Source organism: Carassius auratus, chromosome 8, assembly GCF_003368295.1.
Source record: "Carassius auratus strain Wakin chromosome 8, ASM336829v1, whole genome shotgun sequence".
NCBI classification, from domain to species: Eukaryota; Metazoa; Chordata; class Actinopteri; order Cypriniformes; family Cyprinidae; genus Carassius; species Carassius auratus.
In genome coordinates, this window is record NC_039250.1 from 16,256,141 (window position 1) to 16,269,629 (window position 13,489).

A 13,489-nucleotide genomic window follows, 5' to 3' on the forward strand; every position below is an offset into this window, starting at 1 on the left:
CTTGACAGGTTTTGCTATATAAAATACTTAAATAATGGACTGGTCATCTCATCAGGATTGTTATAGTGACTAATTGACTTTTACCTGTGGCCATATGCTAAAAACACATGCATCTACTATTGACGCCAAGTTCTTTTTTGTATCATGCTGTTCATACCTTTAAATAAAGTTATGAAAATGAGGTGATGTACATCTGTAATGTATAAATGAATAATAATACATTAATTAATTCTTTAAAATAGAGGTGAAATAGGCACATACTGCAAAAGTTTTAGTATTGAGTAACATACATTTTAAATTTAACTGTATACAACTGAAATATTTCCAAACAAAGCTACAGGAGAATCGCGTGTTGTGAATCTGAGCACAGTCATGAGGCCTCCTTAATGAATCTGAATCCTAGATTTGAAGACAGTTTTGATGGTTGATACCAACTTGCAAACCTCCTTGAACAAGAAATTTGTGTTATTGGAATATTGTCTCTTATCAGTTAGTGAGATATTAACTTTATGCATTTATTTGTTTTGAATTGATTTCAGATAACTTTGCAAATGTATTCAAAAGAACAAAAAATGAAATATCACATTAACACAGATATTAAAATGTAGGTCATGTGCATTCAAATTCAAAAAATTTTGTCCCAGCTGACCAGTGACTTGTATGAGGCGGATCTGGAGAAGGCCTTGATGCTCAGTAAACTGGAATTTGAGCAACATAAAAAGGTACCATACTAAGAGAATATTACATTTAAAGCTGCAGTAGGTAACTTTTGTAAAAATATATGTTTTACATATTTGTTGAACCTGTCATTATGTCCTGACAGTAGAATATGAGACAGATAATCTGTGAAAAAATCAAGCTCCTCTGGCTCCTCCCAGTGTCCTATTGCCATTTGCAGAAATCCATCGCTCCCGGTAAGAAACAACCAATCAGAGCTGTGGTCCGTAACTTTGTTTGTGTTCAAAATGTAGAAAAATGTATATAATAAGCGAGTACACCATGAATCCATTTTCCAAACCGTGTTTTTAGCTTGTCCTGAATCACTAGGGTGCACCTATAATAAGTGTTTATATTCGGACTATTTTAGATTGCTTCGGGGGTACCGCGGCGGAGTAACCCAGTACCTTTGTGATTCTTCATAGACATAAACAGAGAGAAGTAGTTCCGGCTACGATGTTCTTCCGCAAGACGCAAGCAGTTCTGTTTATTAACCGCTAGAGCGTCAAAAGTTACCTACCGCAGCTTTAACTACTCTAAAATGCCATGTGGTAACCATCAAGTGAAAAGTAATAACATCTTTTTTATTCAATAGATTTTTTTTTTTTATGTAGGTTTTTATTGTCTAATAATATATATATATATATATATATATATATATATATATATATATATATATATATATATATATATATATATATATATATATAATTCATACCATTCAGGTTTATTTTTTCTGAACTATCCTTATCTTCTCATTAAAAAGGTCCAGTTATCTAATATCTTAAGAGACTTTGTGTAACGGCGCTAATGGAAGACAGGAGACAAATGCAAGTACGAGTAAGTTTATTAGGAGTATGGTGATGATGAAAGGTCGGAGAGTAACGCAGGAACCACGGTGGCAGCACAGACTGGTGAGTTGAGACGTGGGGTGCGTAGAACGATGATGACAGCGTTGACAATCCAACAGTGGTGAGTGTATTCCAAGCGTGACGACAGGATCCGAACAGAACGGCGACAAGGCAAGGCAGGAACAACACGAACACGACATCAAACACCAGGATCTACAAACAACGATCAGACAAACAGGAAACGGAAGACAGGGTGTTAAATAGTCTGAGGGAACTAGCCGCACCTGCCGCTGATCAGTGATCAGCGACCACACCCACATGAAACAATCAACATGACGTAACATGACTACAGCTGGAGACGGTGCATTCACGAACCGTGACAGTACCCCTCCTCCTAAGAACGCCTCCTGGCGTCCCCAGAATCTCTTACCTGTCGATTGTAATCATCGATAAGGGAATGATCCAGGATGTCCCTAGCAGGTACCCAACTTCTCTCCTCCGGACCGTAACCCTCCCAGTCCACCAAGTACTGAAATCCGCGTCCCCTCCTTTTAGAGTCCAGAATACGATTAACCAAATAAGTGGTCTCCCCATCTACGAGACGCGGCGGGGGAGGGACCGGGGTAGGCGGATTAATGGGAGAATGAAATACAGGCTTTATTTTGGATACATGAAAGGCGGGGTGAATTCTCCTGTACGTCGGAGGGAGTTTGAGGCGGACTGTCACCGGACTAATGATCTTGGTGACAGTAAACGGGCCGATAAATTTGGGAGCCAGTTTATTAGAAACGGAACGGAGGGGAATGTTCTTAGTAGAAAGCCACACCTTTTGACCCACGACGTATACGGGAGGCCTAGACCGGTGGCGATCGGCTTTGGCCTTGGTGCGCGCCCCCACTTGGAGTAGAGTCTCGCGGGCTCTGGTCCAAGTGCGGTGGCACCTCTGGACGAAGGCGTGAACGGAGGGGACCGCAACCTCGGATTCCATACTGGGAAAAATTGGTGGCTGGTACCCTACACTACACTCAAAAGGAGATAGGCCCGTAGCCGATACTGGTAAGGTATTGTGGGCGTACTCCACCATAGACAATTGTTGGCTCCAGGAGGAAGGATTCTTGGAGACCAAACATCGCAACACCCTTTCCAAATCTTGGTTGGCTCTCTCGGTCTGGCCATTGCTCTGGGGGTGAAACCCTGAGGACAGACTTACAGTCGCTCCCAGTAATTTACAGAATTCTCGCCAAAATTTAGACACAAATTGGGGTCCCCTGTCAGAAACCACGTCTATCGGGAGGCCATGTAAACGAAAGACGTGGTCTATGACGGTCAATGCTGTCTCCTTGGCTGAGGGCAACTTGGCCAAAGGAATAAAATGGGCGGCCTTCGAGAACCGGTCCACCACGGTTAAAACAACCGTGTTGCCCTGGGAGGGCGGGAGGGCGGTAATAAAATCTAGAGCGATATGGGACCAGGGTCTCGAAGGTACCGGCAGCGGTTGGAGTAACCCATCCGGGGACCGATTGGAAGCCTTACCAGTGGCACATACCGAGCAAGCCAAAACAAAATCGTGAATGTCGCGAGCCATAAGTGGCCACCAGAATCGTTGCTTGACTAAAAATCTAGTACGGTTAACCCCTGGATGGCAAGCCACATTAGAGCAATGTCCCCACTGGATAACGTTGGACCTTAATCCCTCCGGCACAAATAAGCGGTTCGGTGGGCACCCGGGCGGAGGCGTTACCCCTTCTAAGGCCGTTCTGACCTTCGATTCGATCTCCCATGTGAGAGTGGAGACCACTAATGTCTCAGGAAAAATACACTCGGGAGTGGACGGGCGTTCGGAATGGTCAAAAATACGAGACAAGGAATCGGGTTTGATATTTTTGGAACCCGGGCGGTACGAAATAGTAAAATCAAAACGACCGAAAAAAAGTGCCCATCGAGCCTGCCTGGAGTTCAACCTTTTGGCGGTGCTAATGTACTCTAAGTTCTTGTGGTCAGTCCATACTATAAAAGGAACCCCCGATCCTTCTAACCAGTGTCGCCATTCCTCCAATGCCATCTTGACTGCCAACAATTCTCTGTTACCAATATCGTAATTACTTTCTGCAGGAGATAAACGATAAGAAAAATACGCGCAAGGGTGGACCTTGTCGTCTAAGGGAGAACGTTGGGATAACACCGCTCCTACCCCCACCTCTGACGCATCGACCTCCACCACGAACTGCCATGTGGCGTCAGGGGTAATGAGAATTGGAGCTGAAATGAAACGGCTCTTCAGTTTCGCAAACGCAGCTTCCGCTGTGTTTGACCACCTGAAAGCAGTCCTGGCGGAGGTCAAGGCGGTCAGAGGCGCGGCTAGTTGGCTGAAGTTGCGAATGAAACGCCGGTAGAAGTTAGCGAACCCCAGAAACCTCTGTAGGGCCTTACGGGAATCTGGACTTGGCCATTCTACCACAGCCCTAACCTTCTCGGGATCCATGCGTATTCCCTCAGTCGACACGATAAACCCCAAAAATGGAATAGACTGTGCATGTAACTCGCATTTCTCCGCCTTGACAAAAAGCCCATTCTCTAGCAACCTCTGAAGCACTCGTCGGACGTGCTGCACATGTTCCTGGAGAGAAGAAGAAAAAATCAATATGTTGTCCAGGTAGACATAAATGAACTGATCAATCATATCTCGCAGCACGTCGTTGACGAGTGCCTGGAAGACCCCTGGGGAGTTGGAGAGCCCGAAGGGCATGACCAAATATTCAAAGTGCCCTCTGGGGGTGTTAAACGCGGTCTTCCATTCATCCCCCTCCCTGATCCGAACCAAATGATATGCATTGCGTAAGTCCAGTTTTGTGAAAATAGACGCTCCCTGCAACCTCTTGAAGGCTGAAGACATCAACGGCAAAGGATAAGTATTCTTTACCGTGATTTTGTTCAGCTCTCGGTAATCAATACAAGGTCGCAGTGATCCGTCCTTCTTTCCCACAAAAAAGAACCCCGCCCCCGCAGGAGAAGAGGAAGGGCGGATGAATTTGGAAGCTAGAGAATCAGAAATATATTTCTCCATAGCCTCCCTCTCTGGCACAGAAAGTGAATAAAGTTTGCCTTTAGGCGGAGACTTACCTGACAATAACTCTATGGCACAGTCGTAAGGACGATGCGGAGGAAGAGAAGCAGCTTGAGACTTACTGAACACTTCCTTCAGGTGGAGGTACTCAGCGGACACGTTAGATAAATCCACCGCCTCCTCCTGTAACACAGACACAGACACAGACGGACAAGCAGACACTAAACAAGACTCATGACACTTTCGAGACCAAGAAAAAATGGAATTAGAGGACCAGTCTACTTTGGGGTTATGGAGAAGGAGCCAAGGGTGCCCGAGGACAATGGGTGCCAGGGGAGAGTCAAGGATGTGAAATGAGATAGTTTCGGAGTGGTTGCCAGAGGTGATGAGTGTGATCTCCTCAGTGCAGTGAGAGATAGTGGGGAGTTGCTGTCCAGTGAGGGCGTGGACCGTGATGTGGTGCGGCAGGGTCTTGAGGGGAATGTGGAGCTTGTGTGCAAGGTGACGATCCATAAAGTTACCTTCTGCCCCCGAGTCCAGTAGTGCCTGACAGTGGTGTGTCTGTGCTGACCACCGCAGTCTAACCGGAAGGAGCGTAGATGATGGTGGTGATGAGGTCTTCTCGGCAGAGACTGGACAGGTCCTTTTACTGGACAGGTCTGGGCTTGATGTCCGGCTCCCCCGCAGTACATGCAAAGGCCCAGGGATCTCCGCCTCTCCTTCTCCTCCCGGGAAAGCCGAGCTCGCCCTACCTGCATGGGCTCGTGATCGTAGGTGGGGCTGGCCACGTCTCCGCCGCTGAATCGCCCGTCCGCCGGGCCCCTGGATGTGGTGTTGAACAGCCCCCTCCTCTCCATCCGAGTGAGGCGGGCATCCACCCGTAACGCTAGCTCAATGAGTCCATTAAGAGAGGGGGGCAGATCCAGGGCGTAGATCTCCCTCTGGACGCGGTCAGCCAGCCCATGCAGGAACATGTCCCACTGCGCCTCCTCGTTCCAATGGCACTCCACCGCCAGGGTTCTGAATTCGATGGAGAAGTCTGAGACGGACCTCTCCCTCTGGCGTAACTCCGCCAGCCTCCTGGCCGCCTCCCGTCCTGCGACGGCCCGATCGAAGACCCGCCTCATCTCCTCGGAGAGCGCCAGGAACGAGTCGCAGCATGGGTCCTGGTTCTCCCACACCGCCGTCCCCCATAGTGCCGCCCTCCCAGAGAGTAAGGTGAGCACAAAGGCCACTTTCGCCCTCTCGTTGGCGAATGTCCTGGGTTGCAGGGCAAAATGCATATCACAGCGGGTTAGAAATGCTCTACAAAAGTTGGGCTCACCCGAGTATGCTTCCGGGATAGGAAGGCGCGGTTCCGGCTGGGAGGTGGTCACTGGTGGTACCGGGAGAGCGGGCGGTGTGGGTGGCGCAGTGGGCGCTCGAAGAAGATGGAACTGCTGGGTGAGCTCGGACACCTGCGTCACCAAGGCTTGGACCGCGCGACCAGTGTCGTTAAGAGTCCTCTCCTGGGAGTCCATCCTCCGAACACTGGCGCTGAGAAATTCTTCCAGAGATGAAGCTTGAGTATTCGCTGCCTCCATGATGGTCTGATCGTTCTGTAACGGCGCTAATGGAGGACAGGAGACAAATGCAAGTACGAGTAAGTTTATTAGGAGTATGGTGATGATGAAAGGTCGGAGAGTAACGCAGGAACCACGGTGGCAGCACAGACTGATGAGTTGAGACGTGGGGTGCGTAGAACGATGATGACAGCGGTGACAATCCAACAGTGGTGAGTGTATTCCAAGCGTGACGACAGGATCCGAACAGAATGGCGACAAGGCAAGGCAGGAACAACACGAACACGACATCAAACACCAGGATCTACAAACAACGATCAGACAAACAGGAAACGGAAGACAGGGTGTTAAATAGTCTGAGGGAACTAGCCGCACCTGCCGCTGATCAGTGATCAGCGACCACACCCAAATGAAACAATCAACATGACGTAACATGACTAGAGCTGGAGACGGTGCATTCACGAACCGTGACACTTTGCACCTCCAGTCGAGGAGCCTACATATAGTCAAACCAAAATTTCAGACACCTTCAGCATTTCTTACATTATTACAATTTATTCACTGTAGTTTAGAAAATGGTAATAAAATATGACAAGAACCGAGAGTTAAACTGTCAGAACAAATGAACCTTGATCGTGTCAGATAACTTTGATCGAGAGTAGGCCTATTTAATGACTTCGGTTGAAGAGCTGTCTGCTGTTACGTTTAAGTACACATTAGATAATACCAGTTTAGCTCGACCAAGCAATTGTGTCGTCCAGCATCACACTCAGTGTTCAGTCCCAGAAGAAAGTGCACAGTACACTACATTTGAATGCATTATTGATTTTTTTGGCATAACAAAATTGACAAAATGACTTTGCTGTGATATTTTAAGCAGTCAGTAACTTTAATATCTATATCTCTCTCTCTCTCTCTCTCTCTCTCTCTCTCTCTCTCTCTCTCTATCTATATATATATATATATATATATATATATATATATATATATATATATATATATACAGTGGGGCTCGAAAGTTTGGGCACCCCTTGCAGAATCTGTGAAAATATGAGTAATTTTAAAAAAATAAGAGAGATCATACTAAATGCATGTTATTTTTTATTTAGTACTGTCCTGAGTAAGATATTGTACGTAAAAGATATTAATATTTAGTCCACAAGACAAAAAAAATGCTGAAATTATTAAAATAACCCCACTCAAAAGTTTGGGAACCCTTGGTTCTTAGTACTGTGTTCTGTTACCTGATGATCCTCGACTGTCTTTCTGTTTTGTGATGGTTGTGCATGAGTCCCTTGTTTGTTCTGAACAGTTAAACTGAGCAGCGTTCTTCAGAAAAATCTTTAAGGTCCTGCAGATTCTTCAGTTTTCCAGCATCTTTGCATATTTGAACCCTTTCCAGCAGTGACTTTATGATTTTGAGATACATCTTTTCAGACTGAGGACATTTGAGGGACTCAAACACAACTATTTAAAAAGATTCAAACATTCACTGATGCTCCAGAAGGAAACAAGATGCATTAAGAGCTGGGGGTGAAAACTTTTGAACACAATGAAGATGGCCAAGTTTTTCTTATTTTGTTGAAATATAATTTTTTTCCATTTAGTTCTGCCCTTTGTAAGCAACAGAAGATACTTGTATGTTTCCCGGTACACAAATTAAGTACAATTTACCTTGATCTTCAAATTCCAAAAGTTTTTAATACATTAAAGACATTAAATAAATGACTATAATTTTTAATTTTTCTTAAGGACATGCAATAGTTGCTTTAAGTGAGCTTCTGCCTGCTATTCATATCTCCAAACTGTCTAAGCATCAATGTGCCTCAGGTTCATCCTTGTGAGATTCATCTCTAGCTCTTTAACAAATGTCAGCACTCCCTCTTGTGGTTACAGTGAGGTGTTAGAAGTCAAGAGGTGTGTAATATAATGATTGCAGTTGATTGTGTAACTACTACATCAACCATTTTCAGTGCTTACTTTGCATTTTGTGTTTTTTTTCTTTGTATCTTTTTCAACTAGGAAGTAGATGCTCTTTAATGTGTGATGTTATAATCTCTCAAGGATGCTGAAAGAACAGAGACGGTGTCACCAAAAGATAAAGCAGGAGGAAAGAAGGACAGGAAGAAGAATCAACAGGGGAAGGACAAACGAGTGACTGTGTATCTGAAAGACCTCCAGCAGGAGGGTGTTGTGGGTGAGAACGCTGCTTTCTTATCATGAGAGATTAATCACTGTTACTGTACTGCTGTTCTGATTGACTGTCTGTTACAGATCAACTGAACAAAGAAGCCTGACAGAGATCTGAGTGATTAATGTGAACACACAATCACAGGCTGAAAAGTCTCAACTCAAAAACATTGAGAGTTATAAAAGATGCTGCACATTTAATACAAAATTAAATGTTCTCCTGATAATATTTTAATTATTAAGTACATTTCTGTCTTTGGAAAAAATGATGTTATAGATTATTTATTATCATTATATTAAATATTTATAATATAATAAATTATATATAATGATGTATAGAAACCTACAGGTGCAAAAATTTGAATATTGTGAAAACATATATATATATATTTTTTTGTAATTTATTTCAAAAAGTGAAATGTTCATATATTCTAGATACATACACGTAAAACATTTGTAATTTAAAAATAATATATATATATATATATATATTTTGATGATTAGAGCTTACAGCTGATGAACGAAAAAAAAAAAAAATCCACTATCTAGAATGTATGAAAGTTTCACTTTTTGAAATGTAAAAAAAAAAAATTAAATAAATAAATAAATACACTTATTTTCTTACTTATTGAGATGCACATGTATTTGTAATTTAAATATCTTAATTTTGGAAAAAAGTTGTCTTTGAAAAATCAAATGTTTTTCTTAGTATAAATATGTTTTATTTAGTCATCTTTATATTAGGGCTGCCCTCAGCTAAGGATATTTTATAGCAAGAACCGCTCCATCTTTCAGCAAGTATAGGTCTCTGCAGGAAAGTAATGGGAGTTACCAGATCAGGGTGTTATTACACCATAATACCTGATTGGCTGACGTCATAGTGACATTAGGTTTAGGGGTGGGGTTGGTAAGGGGGATCATTTAGATTGCATGATTTAGAAACACCCAGCAGTTTGAAAACACCCACAAGGTTATAAATGCCCGCTTTGCTCTGCAGAGACCTAAGTCTCTCTTTCAGTATCAAACGATGTGCAAAAATCTAGCAGGATCAAATCCAGTCTCTTCCGGGAGAAGTGCCCATAGGAGTTCCACCCTTCATTACATAATAAAGAAAAAACTTTCCAAAACTAATAAGAAGCCCGAAAGTGTGTATTTAGCATAGAAATACTCTGTTATATGTAAAAATTGTTTATCGAAACTTTAGCCATGCTTAGCATGAGAATCCAACTCTTTTAACAGTGTAAACAACTCTAAATGCATGAAACAGCATTAGACCTCCCCTTTAATAAACCATTGAAATCATTACAGTAAAACTTTAATTGCCTACATAGCTTACAAATGTGTCAAGAAGGAGACTGCATTTTTTACGGTACAGTACGGTGCATATAATGAAATTCTAACAAAATGCGCTGCAAATCCTCACAACACATGCATATAACGAAATGCGCTGAAAACCCTCATAGCACATGCATATAACGAAACGCGCTGCAAATCCTCACAACACATGCATATAACGAAACATACTGCAAATCCTCACAACACATGCACACTGTATAACGAAAGTGCTGCAAATCCATCACAACACTTGCATATAATGAAAGCGCTGCATATACTTCACAACACATGCCAATTAAGAAATGCTTCAAATCCTCACAACACATGCATTAACGACATGCGCTTCAAATCCTCACAACACATGCATTAACGAAACGCGCTGCAAATCCTCACAACACATGCATTAACGAAACGCGCTGCAAATCCTCATAACACATGCTTTAACGAAATGCACTTCAAATCCTAACAACTTATGCATTAACGTAATGCGCTTCAAATCCTCACAACACATGCAAATGAAAAAATGCGCTACAAATAGCACTGACCACAATGGAAATGTTTCAAGGAGACCCCAAAAAGTGTGGGACCCTGCTGGGATTTGCTTATGGTGCAGTGGCTACTGGTCAGTGGAGTTGTTGGTGTACTGAAAGGCAAGTTTTTTATTTATTTTTTTTAAACACCCTGATTGCATGATTTATTTATCTTTTGGATATTATTAGCCTACATAAGCTGAATAATTACATGATTCAATTTAAAACGTTACTTTAAGATGGCTAACTTTAATATCCTCAGCTAAATATAATTTCAAGGTTAATTAATGTGCATGTGTTGTGATGATTTGCAGTGCGTTTCGTTATATGCATGTGTTGTGATGATTTGCAACACTTGTGTTCTCAAACTGATGAAGATGTTTTCTTCATTTGCTGGTGTTTTTTCAATTTGCATGTTTCCTTAAGTTGCAGCGTGTTGAGCTCTCTCGGCCACTGTATTTTAATGATTTATTGATAAACTAGCACTTTCTTCATTTTCTGGTAATAATCTAAAATTTTGTTCGTCTAACGATTAGTCGACTATTAGGTGTCACGTTGTCTAGTCTCTGTTTCCCTGGGTGTCCACTAGTGGGCTCACTTCACCATAGGCACTAGAATTCCTCTAATCTGGTCCTGTCTTCACAGTAATTGCACTCCAGTTAATTGCACCAGGTGCAGACAATCTATTGTCATTAGCCTCCTTATAAATACCATTCTTTCCCTGTTGTCCCTAAGTCCCTACCCTTTGTGTTACCAGCCTCTCGTAACACAAAGGAGTGAGTGGTCGAGAGGAGGTCCGACTCTTGTTTTACCACGATTTGGTTTACCCCTGAATGGCTAATAAACATCTGCGATTGGATCTCTCGTTCTCCCTGTGTTACACTGGTCTCGAATCGTCACATTAGGGGGCAGCCCAACTTTATATACTGTTTTAATATTTAGAATTTGGTTTTATTTGTATATTTTAATTATTTTTTTGTTTATTTTGTGCTTTTGTGTTTATTTATTTTTTATTATTAAATGAATGTTTAAGTTTTAGGTTTAGTAATTTAGCAGTAGTATTTAAACTTAGCTTAAACTTACTTTATTTCTCTTACTTGCCAAGTCAACATTTCTAATTGCTATTACTCTTATTATCGTACTAATCAAGTTTTTCATTTAATATTTGTTTTATTTTATTTTTAACTTTTTGTTAATACCAATTTTAGATTAGAATCTGATTTTTAATCATCCATGAGCTTGTGTGAGCAATATGCTCAATTTTCATATCGTCCAATCTTCAACCGGTGATATCGCCAATACACTGTTTTATCGTGCTAATTTATTTATTTACTTGATTTCATTGCCGGAAAGTGAAACAACTCCAGCAAAAGGCTAAAAAGCAGCCAAATGACTGAATTTGTATTTAACATGTTAGCAATTTAATATAAACATTGTAAGTTCCTAAATTTAATGCTTAAGTTTCCTTAGTTATTCAAAAAGCAGCTGCAGAAAACGAGTAAAGAATATTTACATCAAGTGCACATGTACATGCACTTTAAAAAACAATCCCATTAGAATCAGCGAAGCTGTCTACAATGTATTATGAATAAATCTCCTACATATTTTACATGTACATCGGCCCTTTGTTGTTTATGATAAGAGAATTTGCGAGAGAGCTGAACTCTGTTTTAGCAATGACTCATCTGAATGCCTCTGATTGGCCATTGCATTCATAAACTCAACCTAATTGTGTGTGATTGGTCATAAAGTACAACACTAAAAACGCAGAAAAATAAATATCATGGAACACATAAGCCCTAATATTAAGTATTAGCTTAATATTATTAATAATAATCATCTTGCTATTTTCAAAGGCATCAGCCACAGGTGATATCTCTGACACACAATACTATCGTATATCGGCACAACCTACCGTGAAAACCTTCTGTTTTTACTTTTACTAGAATTATATCCCTCCCTTTTCTAACTTGTTCTATTCTAGACAATGTTTGAAACTTTGTATTGCTAGCATACCTTATGATAAATCTATTCTTGTATACCTCATTTGCAAGTTGATTTGGATTAAAGCATCTGATAAAAGAAAACATGTAGATGTAATTTTTAGCTTTAATTTACAATAAAATAAATAAAATTAAATGATAAATTTATGCATTTAGCAGGCGCTTTTATTCAAAGCGACTTACAGTGCATTCAGTTTAACATTTTTTACCTAACATAATACTAACACTAACAAGACTGATATTCATGCATTTATATTGACAAAATAAATAAATACAGCTTTCTGTACAGGAAGGGGGTCTTCTTGGCATCAAAATATCTATAAAAAAAAAACCCTTCATGATTTCTGCTTGTGATGAAGCATCATACAGTGTGCAGTGCTGTTATTTAGTGGATACTGAGTCTGACTGAAAGTGTGCAGTGAACTATTCCATTTGCAGTTTCATCTTCCTGTTTTTTCTTTCGAAGCCTGTGAATCCAGCGTTGCGTGACAACGTTTTTCAACCAGCTGGAGGACGATGTGAGCCGGATCGTGCAGCGTGACAAGCACATAGAGCAGTACAGCAACAGCGCCGGCCATGAGGTCAACACCTCATGGCCGACGTTTGTTACAAAGAATGTTTGTTACAAGGAAATACATTTTGGCTAAATTTGGGTTAACTGTTGTGATGGGTTTGATGGTTTGCTGGAATGTGTTTTTGACTAACTCAACAACTCGCTGTGATTAAGAGTTCAGACTTGAGTGATTTAAGAGTATATTTGTGTTTACTAATTATCATTGTCATTTTCCAGGAAAGATATAAGGAAGTGAAGGCCAGAAACGCTCAGCTGCTTAAAGTGCTTCAACAGGGAGAGAGTGAGTGCAGAATATCATACAAGTCGGACATACTGCAGTCTAGCTTTCATTCTTGTTAGTTATTCAACTTTATTAATATTCAGTGAAGGACAAAGCTGAAATTCTGCTGCAGGTGGAGGAGCTCCAGAACATTAAAGAAGAGCTGTCCTCACAGGTGTGTGTCTGCACAGCCAATCCTTCACTGAATACACTTGCTTTGGCCTTAATCATAGAGTTGTGTTGCTGAAATATTTTGTGCATACCAAAATGTGTTTTGCCTTTCCAGGTGACACAATTACACACAGCTCTGGAGCAAGATAGGTCAAAAGTGAAGGGCGTACAGTCAGAGCAACCGAAACATCAGGTATGATACACCCAAACCTGCTGGGACAATCATAAGCCCC

At 41.4% G+C, this 13,489-nt stretch overlaps 1 pseudogene; it reads left to right on the top strand.

Moving 5' to 3' along the window:
* The first annotated feature begins 611 nt into the window (after positions 1-611).
* LOC113107940 (G kinase-anchoring protein 1-like) lies at positions 612-13,489 on the top strand (annotated as a pseudogene).